The following is a 19,054-nucleotide window of genomic DNA, read 5'->3' as shown; positions in this document are numbered from 1 at the left end:
TCAACAGTCTCTCCCTCTCTCTCCCTCACAGGGGCCGAGATGACCCATGTACGTCTGCTGCTCACGTCTGCAGTGTTGCTGCTTGCTGTCGCTCACAGCCATTCCCATGGCGACCACGGCCACCATCATCAAGGCCACGCCCACTCCCATGGCGAAGGCGGTTGCCACGGCCACGGTCCTCAGGTAAAAATGCACCACGGAGCAAGTAAGTGGAGCGCGGAGGCCAACCTGCCTGATGAGGGACACCACGCCCACGGACACGCCCACAGACACGCCCACGGACACGCCCACGATGAGGGACACCACGGACACGCCCATGATGAGGAACACCACGGACACGCCCACGGACACGCCCACTGACACGCCCATGATGAGGAACACCACGGACACGCCCATGATGAGGAACACCACGGACACGCCCATGATGAGGAACACCACGGACACGCCCACTGACACGCCCACGATGAGGAACACCACGGACACGCCCATGATGAGGAACACCACGGACACGCCCATGATGAGGAACACCACGGACACGCCCATGATGAGGAGGTTGTGCGTGTGCACAAAGAGAGCGGACATGGACACGCGCACGGAGAGGAGCGAGTGAAGCGGGAGGCGGAGGGAGAGAAGAGAGACCTGGTGGAGCTCTGGACGCAGGTATGATCCCATCACCTCCATAAGCCCCTGTGCAACACACACCAAACCTTGATGTGGTGCTATTTGGTTTAGTGTTGGGTTTTTCATTCATCAACCCTCCTAGAACAGGCTTCATCAACCCTCCTAGAACAGGCTTCATCAACCCTCCTAGAACAGGCTTCATCAACCCTCCTAGAACAGGCTTCATCAACCCTCCTAGAACAGGCTTCATCAACCCTCCTAGAACAGGCTTCATCAACTCTCCTAGAACAGGCTTCATCAACCCTCCTAGAACAGGCTTCATCAACCCTCCTAGAACAGGCTTCATCAACCCTCCTAGAACAGGCTTCATCAACCCTCCTAGAACAGGCTTCATCGACCCTCCTAGAACAGGCTTCATCAACCCTCCTAGAACAGGCTTCATCAACCCTCCTAGAACAGGCTTCATCAACTCTCCTAGAACAGGCTTCATCAACCCTCCTAGAACAGGCGTGCTGCTGTCTGACACCATCGTACTTCTAATTCATAGTGACGTTTCTATGGGTCACCTGACCAGTTGTCCTGAACCATTGCTGTCAAGTTTCAAGTTTCAAGTTTCTTTAATAGTTGTCATACAGAAGTACAGAATACTTTTGTACAAAATGCTTCTTACTGTTGCGCTCCAGAGACTGTGCATGACAAGATAAGTATGAAATAAAAACATAGTAAAAATTAGAAGTAAAAAAAGAGGTCACAGTGTTCAGTTTAGACATATGTACAATGTTCGTAGACGTAGTTACCATACAATATACAATACTGTGCAGTGTACTAATATACAATACTATATAGTGCTAGGCATAAATGGACGAGGTGCAGTTTAGGTACAATTCACAGTAGGTGTACGAGTTGTAGTGCAAATCCTTTATCAATAAATATAAAGTGTAAGTGTGTTTGTGTGATCTAAAGTGTGGAGAGTGGGTGCTGCAGTGTGTTGTTTGTTTGAGTGAGTGTGTGCTTGTGGGTGTGTGTGCTGTGTGCATTTGATGGTTGTTGCATAGTGATTATTGTTCGTTTAGCGATTATTGTTCGTTTAGCAGCCTGATGGCCTGGGGATAGAAGCTCCTTCTGAGTCTTTCTGTGCTCGCCATAAGACTCCGGTATCGCTTGCCTGACGGCAGCAGTTCAAAGAGGCAGTTGTTCGGGTGGCTCGAGTCCTTAATAATTCTCTTAGCCTTCCCCTTGCACCGCTTGTTGTAAATGTTCTGGAGGGTGGGAAGCCCCCCTCTAATTGTGCGTTCGGCTGAACGTGTCACTCTTTGTAGTCTGCTACGGTCTTGTGCAGTGCTATTCCCAAACCAGGAGGTGATGTTGCCGGTCAGGATGCTCTCTATTGTACATGAGTAGAAGTTCCTAAGGATCTTCTGACTGACTTGGAACTTCCTTAGGCGCCTGAGGAAGTAGAGGCGTTGTCGTGCCTTCTTCACAACACTGTCAATGTGTGTGGTCCATGTCAAGTCCTCGGATATGTGGGCTCCGAGGTACTTGAAACTGTTCACTCTCTCAACTGGTGCCCCGTCGATGCTGAGGGGGCTGTAGTCCTTGACCCCCGACCTCCTGAAGTCCACAATCATCTCTTTTGTTTTGCTGACGTTCAGGGAGAGGCAGTTCTCCTGACACCACTGTGACAGGTTCTCTACCTCTTCCAGGTAGGCCCTTTCGTCGTTGGCAGAGATCAGGCCCACCACTACTGTGTCATCAGCAAATTTGATGATGGTGTTGTTGTTCCGCTGTGCTACGCAGTCATGTGTGTACAGGGAGTAGAGGAGGGGGCTCAGAACACAGCCCTGGGGGGCCCCTATGTTGAGCGTGATGGATGAGGAGGTGCAGTTGCCGGCTCTTACCACCTGGGGTCTGCCCGTCAGGAAGTCCAGGACCCACTGGCACAGGTCATAGTTCAAGCCCAGGTCCCTGAGCTTGGCTATGAGTTTGGAGGGGACTATGGTATTGAATGCTGAGCTGTAGTCGATGAACAGCATTCTCACATAGTTCCCCTTCCTCTTGTCCAGATGTGATGCTGCTGTGTGCAGCACATGGGCTATGGCGTCCTCCGTGGACCTGTTGGGGCGATATGCAAATTGCAGAGGGTCCAGGTTGATGGGGAGGGAGGAACAGATGTAGCCCTTCACTAGCTTCTCAAAGCACTTCATGGCTATGGAGGTGAGGGCTACAGGGCGGTAGTCGTTGAGGCAAGCGGGCGTAGATTTTTTGGGTACAGGGATGATGGTGGACTTCTTCAGACAGGTGGGGATGACGGCCTGTTCCAAGGACAGGTTGAAGATGTCAGTGAATACCGGGGCCAGTTGGTCGGCACAGACTTTTAGGACGCAGCCGGGGATGCCGTCCGGTCCTGCTGCCTTCCTGATATCCACTTTTTTAAAGATCCGTCTCACCTCATGCTCTGTTACCCTGAACACTGAGTCTCCATCAGCAGACCCCCCCCCCCCCCATTTCCGTGGTTTGTAGGCTGGTGTTGTTATTCACAGCCTCAAACCTCGCATAGAAGGAGTTGAGATCATTTGCTAAGGAGATGTCACTGTTCAGTTTGAGGGGGGTTCCTTTGTAGTCTGTCATTGTTCTGAGGCCCTGCCACATGCCTCTAGAGTCAGCCTGTTCAAACTGAAGTTCAACTTTATCCTATCATTCTTTCTACTAAATAAAAAATGTTCTGGACCTTTCTAAGGCAGATAATCAATCACAACACATGACTCACTAGTCAGTAGGCAGTCAGTTTATACACGGTTTCAACTTGGCAACATAAACATTCTAAATGGACAACACGCCTATATTTGATATTAGTAAACACTGCACCATAAACATTCTAAATGGACAACACGCCTATATTTGATATTAGTAAACACTGCAACATAAACATTCTAAATGGACAACACGCCTATATTTGATATTAGTAAACACTGCAACATAAACATTCTAAATGGACAACACGCCTATATTTGATATTAGTAAACACTGTAACATAAACATTCTAAATGGACAACACGCCTATATTTGATATTAGTAAACACTGCAACATAAACATTCTAAATGGACAACACGCCTATATTTGATATTAGTAAACACTGCAACATAAACATTCTAAATGGACAATGTTATGTACTAGAGGCCTGATCACTCCTGTGTCACCGGGCATGCAGGTGAGGCCTGCCAATTAGCCAATTAGTGCTGATTGGTGACCTGCTGGGGAGCTTTAAAGGCAGACCTAGTAACACACATGCACTGTCTGTGCTTAGAGAAAGAGCTGTCACGTTCTTCTAGTCCTTGTCCGTTGGGTTACCTTAGTACTTTAGTTAACATTTATATTAATAGTTCCCTGAGATAGTAGCACTTTGAGTTAGAGCACAGGGTTTTGGTGTTGGTTTGCACATAGGTTGCGTGCCCCTGAGCCAGGGTCGTAACAGACAACACGCCTATATTTGATATTAGTAAACACTGCAACATAAACATTCTAAATGGACAACACGCCTATATTTGATATTAGTAAACACTGCAACATAAACATTCTAAATGGACAACACGCCTATATTTGATATTAGTAAACACTGCAACATAAACATTCTAAAGGGACAACACGCCTATATTTGATATTAGTAAACACTGCAACATAAACATTCTAAATGGACAACACGCCTATATTTGATATTAGTAAACACTGCAACATAAACATTCTAAATGGACAACACGCCTATATTTGATATTAGTAAACACTGCAACATAAACATTCTAAATGGACAACACGCCTATATTTGATATTAGTAAACACTGCAACATAAACATTCTAAATGGACAACAAGCCTATATTTGATATTAGTAAACACTGCAACATAAACATTCTAAATGGACAACACGCCTATATTTGATATTAGTAAACACTGCAACATAAACATTCTAAATGGACAACAAGCCTATATTTGATATTAGTAAACACTGCAACATAAACATTCTAAATGGACAACACACCTATATTTGATATTAGTAAACACTGCAACATAAACATTCTAAATGGACAACACGCCTATATTTGATATTAGTAAACACTGCAACATAAACATTCTAAATGGACAACACGCCTATATTTGATATTAGTAAACACTGCAACATAAACATTCTAAATGGACAACACTCCTATATTTGATATTAGTAAACACTGCAACATAAACATTCTAAATGGACAACACGCCTATATTTGATATTAGTAAACACTGCAACATAAACATTCTAAATGGACAACACGCCTATATTTGATATTAGTAAACACTGCAACATAAACATTCTAAAGGGACAACACGCCTATATTTGATATTAGTAAACACTGCAACAGGAAATACACCTGGGTCCAATCTGTTGCCTAGCAACGCACTGCCACTGAGCCCATCTATATGTAGATTAGAAACAATCAACCCTGAATATAGACTCAGATATACAGATATACAGCAAGTATGTGAACAGGAAGCTGTAACGTTGCAGTGAGGTGACAGAGTGCAACCCTGTGTGACACAGTTCCCATAATAAGCAGACAACCCAAACCACAGCAACACCATGCAGCGTAACACCATGTCACATACAGTATGTTGATGTTAAAGAAACACGCCAACATTATGGGAAACTATGGGATTATGTGCTCACCGTCTTCTCCAGAGTCAGACAAGAAGATAGAGACCAGTTTCCTCTCTGTGCGTTCAGTAGAAAGCTATCTGGCTGCAAGCTAGCCTAGCTTAGCACAAATTAATGGAAGTGGATTATGGATCATCTAGCCGAGTTTAAGACTCTGGGAAAGGTGTCCCAGGTCAGTTCAGTTAAAAAGTCTTACATTTCATTTGCACAGGTATTACATTTTGGTTGGGCTGTCGGGAGATGAAATAATATAAAATGTATGAAATGTTCTTTATTGCGGGGCTACCAGGAGCTTGTCTGGTGACGGCTTATATGGAACGTGCAATAATTTAAATTGGTGCAGCTCCCAGTTCAGTGTCGCTATGTGTTGTTGTTGTTTTGCTAGTATTGTCGTGGTTCGCTCTGAGTGGTATTAAAAAGGTCTTAAAAAGTCTTAAATTGAACTTGCAGATACCCTTCATATGACATGGTAAATACAGCCTGTGCAAATAACCCCTATATTTCATTTTTCTTTTCTGGTTCATTCCCATTAATTCTCATATATTCCCATGGAAAGTTTCAACCTTTGAATATAACCCTACAGGTACAGTATATACATTTCTGCCTAGTGACCCCAAACCAGTGGTCTCTAAGGCTACACCGTTGAGTAAAGTACTCCGTATCGGACTATAATCAAAGGTTATGACTCCGGTATCGGCAGTGGAAACACGGGTTTGATGTGTTCAAGCTCACCTTTCTGAATCCCTGTGTGGATGAGGGTGGAGGAGAGGCTAGCATGTAGTTTGATTAGGTTTTTAAAGAACATTTGTACCTTAGGTAAACACACTCAATTGTATTCTATGCTTTTATCCACCAATGATAGCCATGACCATAATACATGCTTCAAGTAGTCGCTTCACCCTACCTCTGCCTAGAACCAACGATCTAAAGAAAACTGCAATGTATAGTATAGAGCCATAACATACTGTAATAGGATCCCATTACATATCATACGGACGGAAAACAAGGACAGTTTCAAAAATAAACTTAAAGGAGCCATAATCCGGAAGGAAATCAATATATGTCATCATGCATGAGTGTAGCTGCAGCCATGTTATCCAAACTCCTTCTGTTCACTTTGTGCTTTTTTTAAAGGTATGGTGAAATGGATTCACCTATGACCTTTTGTTTTATTTTCTATTGATTATGGATGTGATATATGACTGAGTTACACTGAATGTTTCATATTTGTATGTGTTTATCTGTGAGGACCCCAGGAGGAATAGTCAACACGTTGATGATGACTAATGGGGATCCTAATAAACATAAACATAAACCCTGGTCTCTTTGTTTACCTCTCTAGGCCATTGGAGCCACTCTGCTGATCAGCGCCGCGCCCTTCCTCATCCTCTTCCTCATCCCGGTCCAGTCCAACACGGACAAACACCAGAACCTGCTGAAGGTGCTGCTCAGCTTCGCCTCCGGAGGACTTCTGGGAGACGCCTTCCTCCACCTCATCCCCCACGCTCTGGGTAGTAATAATAATAATAATAACTTTATTTGTATAGCGCTTTTCATTAGGGCTGGGCGATATGGCAAAAAATCATATCGCGATAACTGAGTGTTGTTGTAGCCGGCGGGTAAATCGCGATTTTTTTATTTGTTTTGTCATGACAAACCAATTACATAATCCAACATATGTGTAAAGGCACAACATATTCCAGTTAACGGTATATTTTTTTAATGATTTGTTACGGCGTAGTCGTTCTATATGAATTGAAAATGGGGGACCCTGATGTAAACAAGACAAACGTCTTTCTCAGGTCTGCATCCCCTTAACAATTGTGTGTATTGAGCCGTACTGTATTGTACCCATTCTGCAATCTGTTAAATAAAGTTTTCATTCATTCATTCAGTCAATACTTCCATGCGTATAAATTAAGGAAGCGAGCGAGTCCGCGGTGGATAGGGGGGGGGGGTCACGTGGGGGTCGCGGCCAATCAGAGGAACCCGGAAACCGAATTCCGTTGCGGAAAGGATTCACGCAGCCTGGCCCTGTAGTGCATCAAGCAGTAAACACAAATAAAGTTTATTATTATATGATCTGTTTGACCTTTTCCTCTCGTTTGTTCTTGCAGCACCCCATTCTCACACAGGAGATGAAGGACCTGGCCACTCACACGCCAGTGAAGAGTCACATGACCACGGCCACGCCCACGGTATGGAACTGTTATTGGATCGAGTGGTAGAGGTGGAACACTCTCTCATTTAACCCTTTAGCATCCGCAGAGCTAATGATGCTAATGATGGAGCATTGCCGTCGGTTGTGTGATAGTAAAGGGCTAACCTTCTGTATTGTCACAGTGAAAGGGTTAACCGGCTGTCGTGTGGCAGTGAAGGGGTTAAAAAATACAAATGGATAAATAAAACTCTTCACTAATAATAGTAAAAAATAGTACTAACCTGGTTACTACCAAGTCTCACGGTATAGTCCTCCCTGTTGAGAAATATTGCTTAATTATCTAATGAAGGTTGCAACACTGAAACGTGAGAAGGGTCGTAATTCCTTGTTCTGCATGTTTTAAACCCTGGATCTCCTGTAGAATAGAATAGAAATACTTTTATTATCCAGAGGGAAATTTGGCAAATCGCTCAACATTAAACATTTAGACAGAACAGGTCACGAATAAGAATAACAAAACAAATCAAATTGCCAAAGATAAGAGTAGAATAAAATAGAATAAAAATGCAATCAAATATACAGTAATGCTTTTAAAATAAAAAATAAATCTAATTTCAAAGATACATTGAAATTGTGATGATGAAACGCTCTACTTGATAGCCGACTTATTGACATTTAAACTACAAACAACTACATCTTCATATGTCATGCTTTGCTGATCTTGCTGCCTGTCCAAACCCAGTAGATCCAGAACATAGAGAAGATAAGATATTCCTTTATTGATCCCCTCTGGGAAATGCAGGCATCATAGCAGCATGGGGAGGGGGGGGGGGGGGGGTACAGGTACAGTGTTTCACCTAGGATTTTTTTCAGGTGGGGTGGTAGGCCCCCAAAACTACTAGTAAGGCGGTTGTTAGTATCGGTGCATTTCTCTACACTGAGCTGAAATGAAATGATTGCACATAAATTAGGTGAATAAATATTAACAAGGTGATTGATTGAATGAAAACTTTATTAACAGATTGCAGAATGGGTACAATACAGTACGGCTCAATACACACAATTGTTAAGGGGATGCAGACCAGAGAAAGACTTTCGTCTCGTTTACACCAGGGTCCCCCCTTTTCAATTCATAGTGAATTGTAAGTAAGGGTGCAATTAGCAATTAGCAATCCATTCTTTGTGGATCTAGCCCTGAGACTTGTTACGCGCGATGCTAGTCAGTCTCGGAGTTGTCTCGGAATGGATTTGGTTTCTGCGTCTCCGTAGACCGCGCTGCACCACCGGTTTAATGTCTTAGTGAAGATTGATTTATATGAAAACCGATTTATGTATAATTTAGCTATAATTTAGCTGATTAAAGCAAACTTTAATAAAAAAAAATTATATATATATACATTTTTAATATTTTATTTCTGGAGGGGCGGGGCGTCCGGTTGGCGGGGCAATGGTAGGGGAAACACTGAGGTAGTAAAAACAACACAAGCAGTGTAAACAAATAAGTCAATATAATTTACTATCTAACTACCGGTAACTGAAAGAATACAGTATTCACATAAGGTGCAGTATGCATAAGGTAGTGTTATAATTTACTATCTAACTAACTGAAATATACAGTATTCACAGTATCACAGTATTCACATAAGGTGCAGTATGCATAAGGTAGTGTTATAATTTACTATCTAACTAACTGAAATATACAGTATTCACAGTATCACAGTATTCACATAAGGTGCAGTATGCATAAGGTAGTGTTATAATTTACTATCTAACTAACTGAAATATACAGTATCACAGTATCCACATGAGGTGCAGTATGCATAAGGTAGTGTTATTGTCCTCCTTGGGTTCCTATTAGTTCTAGTTGGATGTCTGGCAGCAGTCCCTGCCCACTGTTGTGGAGCCTGATGGCCGCTGGTATGAAGGACTGTCCGAGGCGGTTAGTTGAGTGTCGGGGGGGTATGAGTCTGTGGCTGAGATGTTATTCATACAGAACGTCTCTCCTGCTTCTCCACAGGCGCCGCTCACGACCACATGATGTCCGTCGGCCTGTGGGTTCTGGCCGGGATCGTGGCCTTCCTGGTCGTGGAGAAGTTTGTGCGCCTGTTGAAGGGAGGAGGCCATTCACATTCACATGGTAGGTGTCTGCTGGGAACACAAGTCATTCACATGGTAGGTCTCTGGGAACACAAGTCATTCACCTGGTAGGTCTCTGGGAACACAAGTCATTCACCTGGTAGGTCTCTGGGAACACAAGTCATTCACATGGTAGGTCTCTGCGGGGAACACAAGTCATTCACATGGTAGGTCTCTGCGGGGAACACAAGTCATTCACCTGGTAGGTCTCTGGGAACACAAGTCATTCACCTGGTAGGTCTCTGGGAACACAAGTCATTCACATGGTAGGTCTCTGGGAACACAAGTCATTCACCTGGTAGGTCTCTGGGAACACAAGTCATTCACATGGTAGGTCTCTGGGAACACAAGTCATTCACATGGTAGGTCTCTCTGGGAACACAAGTCATTCACATGGTAGGTCTCTGGGAACACAAGTCATTCACATGGTAGCTCTCTGGGAACACAAGTCATTCACATGGTAGGTCTCTGCGGGGAACACAAGTCATTCACATGGTAGCTCTCTGGGAACACAAGTCATTCACATGGTAGGTGTCTGGGAACACAAGTCATTCACACGGTAGGTCTCTGGGAACACAAGTCATTCACATGGTAGCTCTCTGCGGGGAACACAAGTCATTCACATGGTAGCTCTCTGCTGGGAACCGATCTATTCCTCTCCTCTCTATTTTTCCTCTATTCTCTCCATTCCTCTCTTTATTCTTCCTCTCCATTCCTCTCTATTCTCCTTTATTCCTCTCCTCTATTCCTCTCCTCTCTATTCCTCTCCTCTCTATTCCTCTCCTCTATTCCTCTCCTCTCTATTCCTCTCCTCTCTATTCCTCTCCTCTCTATTCCTCTCTATATTCCTTTCCTCTCTATTCCTCTCCTCTCTATTCCTCTCCTCTCTATTCCTCTCCTCTATTCCTCTCCTCTCTATTCCTCTCCTCTCTATTCCTCTCCTCTCTATTCCTCTCCTCTATTCCTCCTCTCTATTCCTCTCCTCTATTCCCCTCCTCTCTATTCCTCTCCTCTATATTCCTTTCCTCTCTATTCCTCTCCTCTCTACTCCTCTCCCCTCTATCCCCCTCCTCTATTCCTCTCCTCTCTATTCCTCTCCTCTCTATTCCTCTCCTCTATTCCTCTCCTCTATTCCTCTCCTCTATTCATCTCCTCTCTATTCCTCCTCCTCTCTATTCCTCTCCTCTATTCCTCTCCTCTCTATTCCTCTCCTCTCTATTCCTCTCCTCCATTCCTCTCTATTCCTCTCCTCTATTCCTCTCCTCTCTATTCCTCTCCTCTCTATTCCTCTCCTCTCTTTTCCTCTCCTCTCTATTCCTCTCCTCCACTCCTCTCTTTTCCTCTCCTCTCTATTCCTCTCCTCCATTCCTCTCTATTCCTCTCCTCTATTCCTCTCCTCTCTATTCCTCTCCTCTCTATTCCTCTCCTCCATTCCTCTCCTCTCTATTCCTCTCCTCTATTCCTCTCCTCTCCATTCCTCTCCTCCATTCCTCTCCTCTATCCCTCTCCTCTATTCCTCTCTTCTATTCCTCTCCTCTCTATTCTCCTCCCCATTCCTCTCCTCTATTCCTCTCCTCTATTCCTCTTCTATTCATCTCTATTCTCATCCTCCCCATTCCTCTCCTCTATCCCTCTCTTCCCTTCTCCTCTTTATTCTCCTCCCCATTCCTCATCTCTATTCCTCTCCTCTATTCTCTCTATTCCTCTCCTCTCTATTCTCTCTATTCTCAGTCTCTATTCCTCTCTATTCTCCTCCTCCCCATTCCTCTCCTCTCTATTCTCAGTCTCTATTCCTCTCTATTCTCCTCCTCCCCATTCCTCTCCTCTATTCCTCTCCTCTATTCCTCTCCTCCATTCTCCTGCACTCCCCCATCCAACCTCCCCTCCTCGCCCAATAGTTGCTGAATGTCACTACATCTGAGCCCATTTCAAATTATATATTTGTTATGGTTGCTCTTAGCGAAGTAGCATTAAATGATGCTTTGTGTTTGTCCTTCCATCGCCAGCCGCTCCCAAGGCAAAGGAGAGCGACGGAGAGGAAGACGAGGGGGAGGAGATGACGAAAGAGGGGAAGGAAGGCAAAGATCAGAAGCCACCAAAGAAAGAGAAAGATGAAGAGAAAAGCCCGGGTGAGGAGATAATTTATTCATCCAACATGTTTTCAGACGGACCTTTTGATCCCGTTCTCAAACAGCTGTTTAGTGAGTCAACTTGGAGACCTTCTTCTTGGTATTATTACTACACACAGTAGTAATTAATGTACATGCTGTCATCCTGAACGCAGACTTCAGTGTGTTTACACTGATGTCTAACTGAATTATAAACCCAACACTTTTAAGAACTGAAAACATAAATAAAAACAAGCATTAACACTGATGCACCTTTTAGTAGACAGAAGGCACTTGAAACAGTTTCATACTTTACTAGATAGTAGGGCTGTCCCCGACTAAGGATTTGGATGGTCGACTATGATTGGCCAAAATTTGCCGTTATTCGACTATTGGTCGACAAAAAAAAAAGAAACGTATAATATTTATTAAATTATTATTATTATTATTTTTTTATCATTCCATTTGGGCTGTGGGGGGTGCTTAATGTCTGAAGGAGTCGACTGAAGGCTTCTTGTCCTCTGCAAAAGCATGCAATTGGTCCACTGATGGATACATCTTGATATTTGTCTAGTCTAGTGCAGCGGTTCCCAAACTTTTCAGGCCGGGACCCAGAAAATAAGGCGTCAGAGAGCCGCGGCCCAATGCACATCGTCAGGCTTTTTTTTCTTTTCTTTTTTGCCAGGCGACCGATTTTTTAAGCCAAATATCACTTCAATCCTATTAAGTTAGTTCAAGTTAGTTATTCATTTATATGTGCTATTTATGAGAGGGCTTACTTGTTGCAAAATAATAATGATAATAATAATAGCCTCATTAAAATACTATTGTTGCTTCGGTTGTTTTCAGCATTTTATGTGCATAGTCTGTTATTTAGTTTGAAATGTTCGTTGAAATAAGTAGATTTTTCGTTTTTGTTTATTTATTAAGTTAATATAAAACCATATAGTCACATTTTAGAATACAATAGAATAGAATTTTAGAATACAACTAGAAACACTGTCCTGGCCTGCTTCTAAGTTCAGTGGCCTGACACAAAAAAAAAATAGATTTTTTTTTTTTTTTTTTTTTTGGAAATCATCTCGCGGCCCTCCCGTGGCTGCTCGCGGCCTACCTTTGGGTCGCGACCCCGACTTTGGGAACCACTGGTCTAGTGTGTTCATTAGATGGGTGAAATCCTCTTTCAGTGCCTCTGTGCCTGTTTTCGTAGGCAGTTAGCCTCTGGTATGCGTGCCATTAGCGTTAGCTACGCTTCTAGGCCTCTTTCCTTTTGGAAAGAATGGAAAAAAAATAATAATATTTTTTTTTTCTTTTTTTTTTTTTTTTTTTTTTTTTACTATTCGACTAAGAGTTTGGTTAGTCGACTACGGCCCCTTTCGACCGATTAGTCGACTAATCGACTAATAGTGGTCAGCCCTACTAGATAGTGTAGATAATACTCTCTGAAGTCTGCAGCTGTAGCTCTTGTGCGTCTCATTGGCTGATTCTCTCACTAACTATAGACATCAAGGTGTCTGCGTACCTGAATCTTGCGGCCGACTTTACCCACAACTTCACCGACGGCCTGGCCATCGGGGCGTCCTTCCTGGTGGGTCCTGCGGTGGGAACGGTCACGACCATCACCATCCTCCTGCACGAGATTCCCCATGAGATCGGAGACTTCGCCATCCTCGTCCAGTCCGGATGCACCAAGAAGAAGGTAACGGTTCAAGCAGTAGCTGTGGTGCAGAGAGCAGTGTTTCTATCATCCAGGACACAGAGCTGTGGTGCAGAGAGCAGTGTTTCTATCATCCAGGACACAGAGCTGTGGTGCAGAGAGCAGTGTTTCTATCATCCAGGACACAGAGCTGTGGTGCAGAGAGCAGTGTTTCTATCATCCAGGACACAGAGCTGTGGTGCAGAGAGCAGTGTTTCTATCATCCAGGACACAGAGCTGTGGTGCAGAGAGCAGTGTTTCTATCATCCAGGACACAGAGCTGTGGTGCAGAGAGCAGTGTTTCTATCATCCAGGACACAGAGCTGTGGTGCAGAGAGCAGTGTTTCTATCATCCAGGACACAGAGCTGTGGTGCAGAGAGCAGTGTTTCTATCATCCAGGACACAGAGCTGTGGTGCAGAGAGCAGTGTTTCTATCATCCAGGACACAGAGCTGTGGTGCAGAGAGCAGTGTTTCTATCATCCAGGACACAGAGCTGTGGTGCAGAGAGCAGTGTTTCTATCATCCAGGACACAAAGCTGTGGCAGATTCCTGTGTTCATGAGCCTGGATCCCTGCTTGAGATTGAACGGTTTGAGATAGGGTTGCAAATTGTAAGCACGTTCCTTACTCGATCATTGGTAACGTTAACGATCAATAACCCATTAACTGGTTCTGCGCCAAAAACGAGTATACTAGTTTTTATGATCGTTATTTCTTTTATTCGCTATATCTATTCATAATTCATGGCTGCAGCCTCTGCAGACCCTGGTGAATGTGTCTGAGCTGGCAGACGGTCAACGTTGATCTGATATTTATTTCTCCCGCGATCAAAGCTATCTGTGTGGACCGTGTTGTGCCTTCTACCGCTGGCTGCGGTGGAAGGGGGGGGGGGGGGGGGGGGCATTTCATGTATGCACGAGGAGACATGATAATAATCTAGCGTAGATTTCAGGATGATTCGATAATCAGCCGAAAAATTACAACGTAATGACTGGATTACACTCAAATGCCTTTTCCTCGTCTTTTCCTGGAATTACTCAGAATCACTCAAACTATACTCATATTCAAAACGGTATAAAACTGAAATTTGCGGATGAAAAAACAATCAGTTTCTTGCATGTTGACCAGAAGCAACTCACTGACAGTCTTACGGCATTATTAGATCCATAGCTATAATATAAAATATAGTTTTAGGACTCGCAAGTTTGGCATTCTGGCAAAACTATATCCATTGAATAAAGACCTGGCGCTGAAGGGGGATCAGCGCCCCCTGCTGCTGGCGGTCAATGTGTTCATTGTAACAAAAGATACCAAATTTACCAAACAATAATGTATTTCTTTCCTCAATCAAAAGGTTTATTTCCACAGCATTGCATGGCATATGAAACACATAGAAATGTAGAGGCCTACACATGCTTTGTGTCAACTTAAAGAGGGCGAGCTGTATGTGGCTACAAAAAAAGAAAACGTCAGTCGCCACTTAAATAATCTAAAGCATGTATTTAACAAACTCAAACATTTTCTTAACCCCTTATGCTGAGGGCACATTTTGCATAAAACGCCTGACGATTGCATACCCAAAGTTATTAGCGATTTATTACTTGAACCACATGCATGAGTCTGGTCTCTTTTGAAAGGAAACATTCTGAACTTTCTTCCACAAGGTTTGAACACTGAAATAAAAATACAAGTGACTCGCGTTGTGTTGACTTGTTGCCAGATGCCTGTTTGAGTTCCATCTGAGAGGTAGGAGCTGGAAAATATAACTTTTCCATAACCTGTAGTCTTATCTACAGTACAGGTCCAAACATAACAATCCCTGGGAAAATTAGTGTTTTACAGATGTTTTTGTAATCCTTGTATCGGTAATAATTCGTCCAAAATGGCGGACTGCTCATTGATTTGGACGGCGAATGAGGAAACATCTTCTTCTCTCCGTTTACCATAGGAATCAGCCCTCATGTAAGATACCGTTGGCTCCAGAATTTCATTGGCTACAAAGGTGGTCGGTCAATCATTTTCGCCATCAGCGGTAACCGATCCATTCAGGACCCGGCCAAACCGGACGTGGTCACTTGTCCGAATGGCTCGTCAAATGACACTCGTCAGAGGTTTCGTCTTGTAACTCGAGACAGGAAGCACGCAATAGGTTGAGTAGGGTGACGATCGAAAGGCGGCAAATTCATCTTTCCATCAACAATATACAGCGCTGTAATGTAAACCCCTAGTTATGGTTAGGGTTAACCCCTAGTTGGCAACACAGCAGTGGTGACTCGCCAGTCCTCATGATGTAGTGGCTTCTTCTCCAGACTCCTCCTCGTCATAGTTATCTGTCCATTGAAACATGCTTTGAAAAGACATCATTCTACTGACAGCTACAATGTGATAAGAGACAGACAACATTCTAACACGTCATTGTTTGATAGTAGATGTAGTAAATGTCATGTGTTCGAGTAAATCCTTAACGATCAATCAATCGATCTTCGATTAATTGTTAACATCCCTAGTTTGCGAACATGTCGTTTAGAGTCGACGTTGGGATGTCCTGTCTTTGAAATGAAACTCCTGCCACTGTGTTGTTTTTAGTACGATTCTGTGGATATTGTTGGTTAACCATCTCATGACTTCTGAGATTAATATGAACACAGTTTATTTATGAATGATTCCCTATCTGCTTCATATAGATGGTAACTGTGGCCTCTGTCCCAACACAGGAGTACGATACGGACTGGGGATGAAAAAAGCCCAGTAGCTTTACATTTTAAAAAGGCACACCACAATGTCTCATCACTAAGATACCTTGGAATAGAGGGAGTGCATCTTCCAAGACGAGGGGGAGATATAGATAATCTCCTACTGAGGAGAGAAGTATGGTGGATCCATTATCTTAAAACTATGGCACCAACAGGACTCAATGAGGACTTTGACATTAGACCTTATTTGTAAATGTAACTCATAGAGGGAGACAGTCGATAGATAGACTTTGTTTTTTCGTTTTTGTTTGTTTTCAGTGGCTAGGACCTGGACCGGGTCCAAAGAAAGTACCTCACTGCTGCCTATCTTTAAATGATGTCTAATACTGTGTTTAATATATATATATATATTTCTCTAAAAAAATTCTCCTTCTAAAAAATGTCAAATGGAAAAGATAAATTGTTACTAGTGCTGCTCAGGCGATAAAAAAATGTGTATCTAATTAATTACAGGATTTGTAATTAATTAATCTAATTAATCGCATAACCATTTTATGCCTGCTATTCTATAATCACATTTAAAATTGCATGTGTCCGGATGGCAGAATTCAGTACTGTATCTACAAAACCTTCTGTTTAATCCTCTTCCATCTATTAATTTGCTTCGATTTTTCAGGTCTGGTAAATTTTAGCATGGTGTTATTCACAGTCAAAGATAAAAAAAAAAAAATGTAATTGATATTCTCATTTGGTTCATTACAATTTACTCAAGCCTAGTAACAGACACAGTATTTCGCGATAATTTGCTGTGTAATTAATTAATCTAATTAACGTGATAAACTGACGGCCCTAATTGTTACTTAATCATGTATAAAATGTATAAATCATGCAAGTCTTGGGACCGCCCCTGATCACCAGGTGGGGCTGATATGTAATCTATTTAATTTCCTGTATAAAAAGATGTCATTTTTTGTGTTGTATTTATACTTGAAAAAGAACGGAAGGGTCGTCGAAACGTTGTATCCACTGGTATTATTTAGTCAATTAAAACACCTTGGAGCATCAAGTGAGTTGCGAGCCCCGCTCTGTTCTCTGTCCCACCAGGCCATGTGTCTACAGCTGCTGACAGCCGTGGGCGCTCTGGCCGGCACAGCCTGCTCCCTATTGGCTGAAGGTGTGGGCGCCGCGGCGACCGCCTGGATCCTGCCGTTCACGGCCGGAGGATTTGTTTACATCGCCACGGTGACCGTGCTTCCAGAACTGTTGGTGGGACGCGCCAGCTTGGGCCAGTCGGTGATGGAGATCCTGGCCTTGCTGCTCGGCGTGGCGATGATGGTGCTGATCGCAGAGTACGAGTGAGGAGGAGGAGGGGGGGGGGGGGGTGGGAGGAGAGGAGGAGAGGAGGGGGGACTCGTGGGGGGGGGGGAGGAGAGGAGGAGAGGAGGTGGGGGGGGACTCGTGGGGGGGGGGAGAGGGTGGAGAGGAGGTGGGGGGGGGGGGGCAGAATTGGGATGGGAGAAAAAGTGGATCAAAAATGTTTTTAGCATTAAGAAATGTACCTTAAATCTCAAGTTCAATAGTTTAAAGTTGATGTCAGGAATAACTATTGCCAGAATATCAGCACTTGAGGGGGAAAAGGGTTTTGGCCAAACCTGGCTCGGGTCAAATGGAAAAGTTTGAGTTTTATTAAATGTACATACTGTCGCATTTGTGGATCAGAATACTGTAGGTCTATTGCTTTGTAACTACAGACATTCCAATGAAATGTTCTATGACACTGTATATAGTGATACTGTGCAAGTCTTTAATTTACTCATGTCGGACATTTGACAGCAAAGAGACCAAAATGCCATTGTTGCTTCGTCATCAACTTGGGGAATGGAATCGGGGTTTGAAAGGAAGATGGGAGGATTTAAAGGAAAACTCCAACATTTTGGGAAATTAGCTTATTTGCCATCTACCCTGGAGTTAGACAAGAAGATACATACCTTTTTTCTTCTCTGTGCAGTAGGAGTAGGAAGACACGCACCGTTAGCCTAGCTTAGCGTCAGTCACTGGAAGTAGGTTCCTCCATTAGCCTAGTTCTCAACGTCTTCCTACTCCTACTCCATGCACAGAGAAGAAAAAGGTATGTATCTTGTCTATCTCCAGGGTTCCCAAAATGTTGGAGTGTTAAGATACATACCTTTTTCTTCTCTGTGCATGCAGTAGGAGTAGGAAGACATGCACCGTTAGCCTAGCTTAGCTTCAGTCACTGGAAGTAGGTTCCTCCATTAGCCTAGTTCCCAACGTCTTCCTACTCCTACTGCACAGAGAAGAAAAGGTATGTACTGTATCTTCTTGTCTAACTCCAGGGTAGATGGCAAATAAGCAAATTTTCCAAAATGTTGGAGTGTTCCTTTAAAGGTTCAGTTGTTTTTGACGGCGACTCAGCCGCAGTTGCTGACCAAACCACTAGATGGCGGTAGATGTCCTTCACATGCTGCTGAAGCTCCATCTCCGAAGCGCCACACATTTGTAGTTCTGCGTTGTTGTAAACATTATGATAAAACTGTCAACCAAGAATGTTGTGTGCTTTTCCCTTCTCATAGAAATATACTGTATGTCAATGTATACATGTAAGTAAAAATATGTTGGCTGTAAATTGAACAGTGAAGTGATGAATTGTGATGAATTAGAAATGCGTACTATACACAGAGAGAGAGAGCAGAGCTTCCTGTCAGCTTCCTCTGGACATGGAGACAGTGTTAATTTTGTCAACTAAAATGATGACGAAAGATGTTCGTCAACGAAGGTTTTTTTCATGACGACAACGAGACGTGACGTCACGTTATTGAAGACCACGTCACGCTAACGAGACTAAATCGTTTATTAAATATCGTTGACCACAACTGAGGACACAAAAATTTAATTTACAAAAACCAGGACGAAATTTCTCTTCATGTATGTTGA

At 43.4% G+C, this 19,054-nt stretch overlaps 1 pseudogene across 1 annotated transcript; it reads left to right on the top strand.

Moving 5' to 3' along the window:
• The first annotated feature begins 39 nt into the window (after positions 1-39).
• On the top strand, positions 40-17,463 carry LOC311238901 (zinc transporter Slc39a7-like; annotated as a pseudogene). The gene is made up of 7 exons (XR_014621097.1): positions 40-660; positions 6,650-6,818; positions 7,425-7,505; positions 9,486-9,605; positions 11,611-11,733; positions 13,215-13,411; positions 17,207-17,463. The product of XR_014621097.1 is annotated as a zinc transporter Slc39a7-like (transcript).
• The last annotated feature ends 1,591 nt before the right edge of the window (positions 17,464-19,054 follow it).

The sequence above is a fragment of the Notolepis coatsorum genome (assembly GCF_963971535.1).
Source record: "Notolepis coatsorum genome assembly, chromosome: 13".
NCBI classification, from domain to species: Eukaryota; Metazoa; Chordata; class Actinopteri; order Aulopiformes; family Paralepididae; genus Notolepis; species Notolepis coatsorum.
This window is presented reverse-complemented; position numbering and strand designations above follow the sequence as displayed.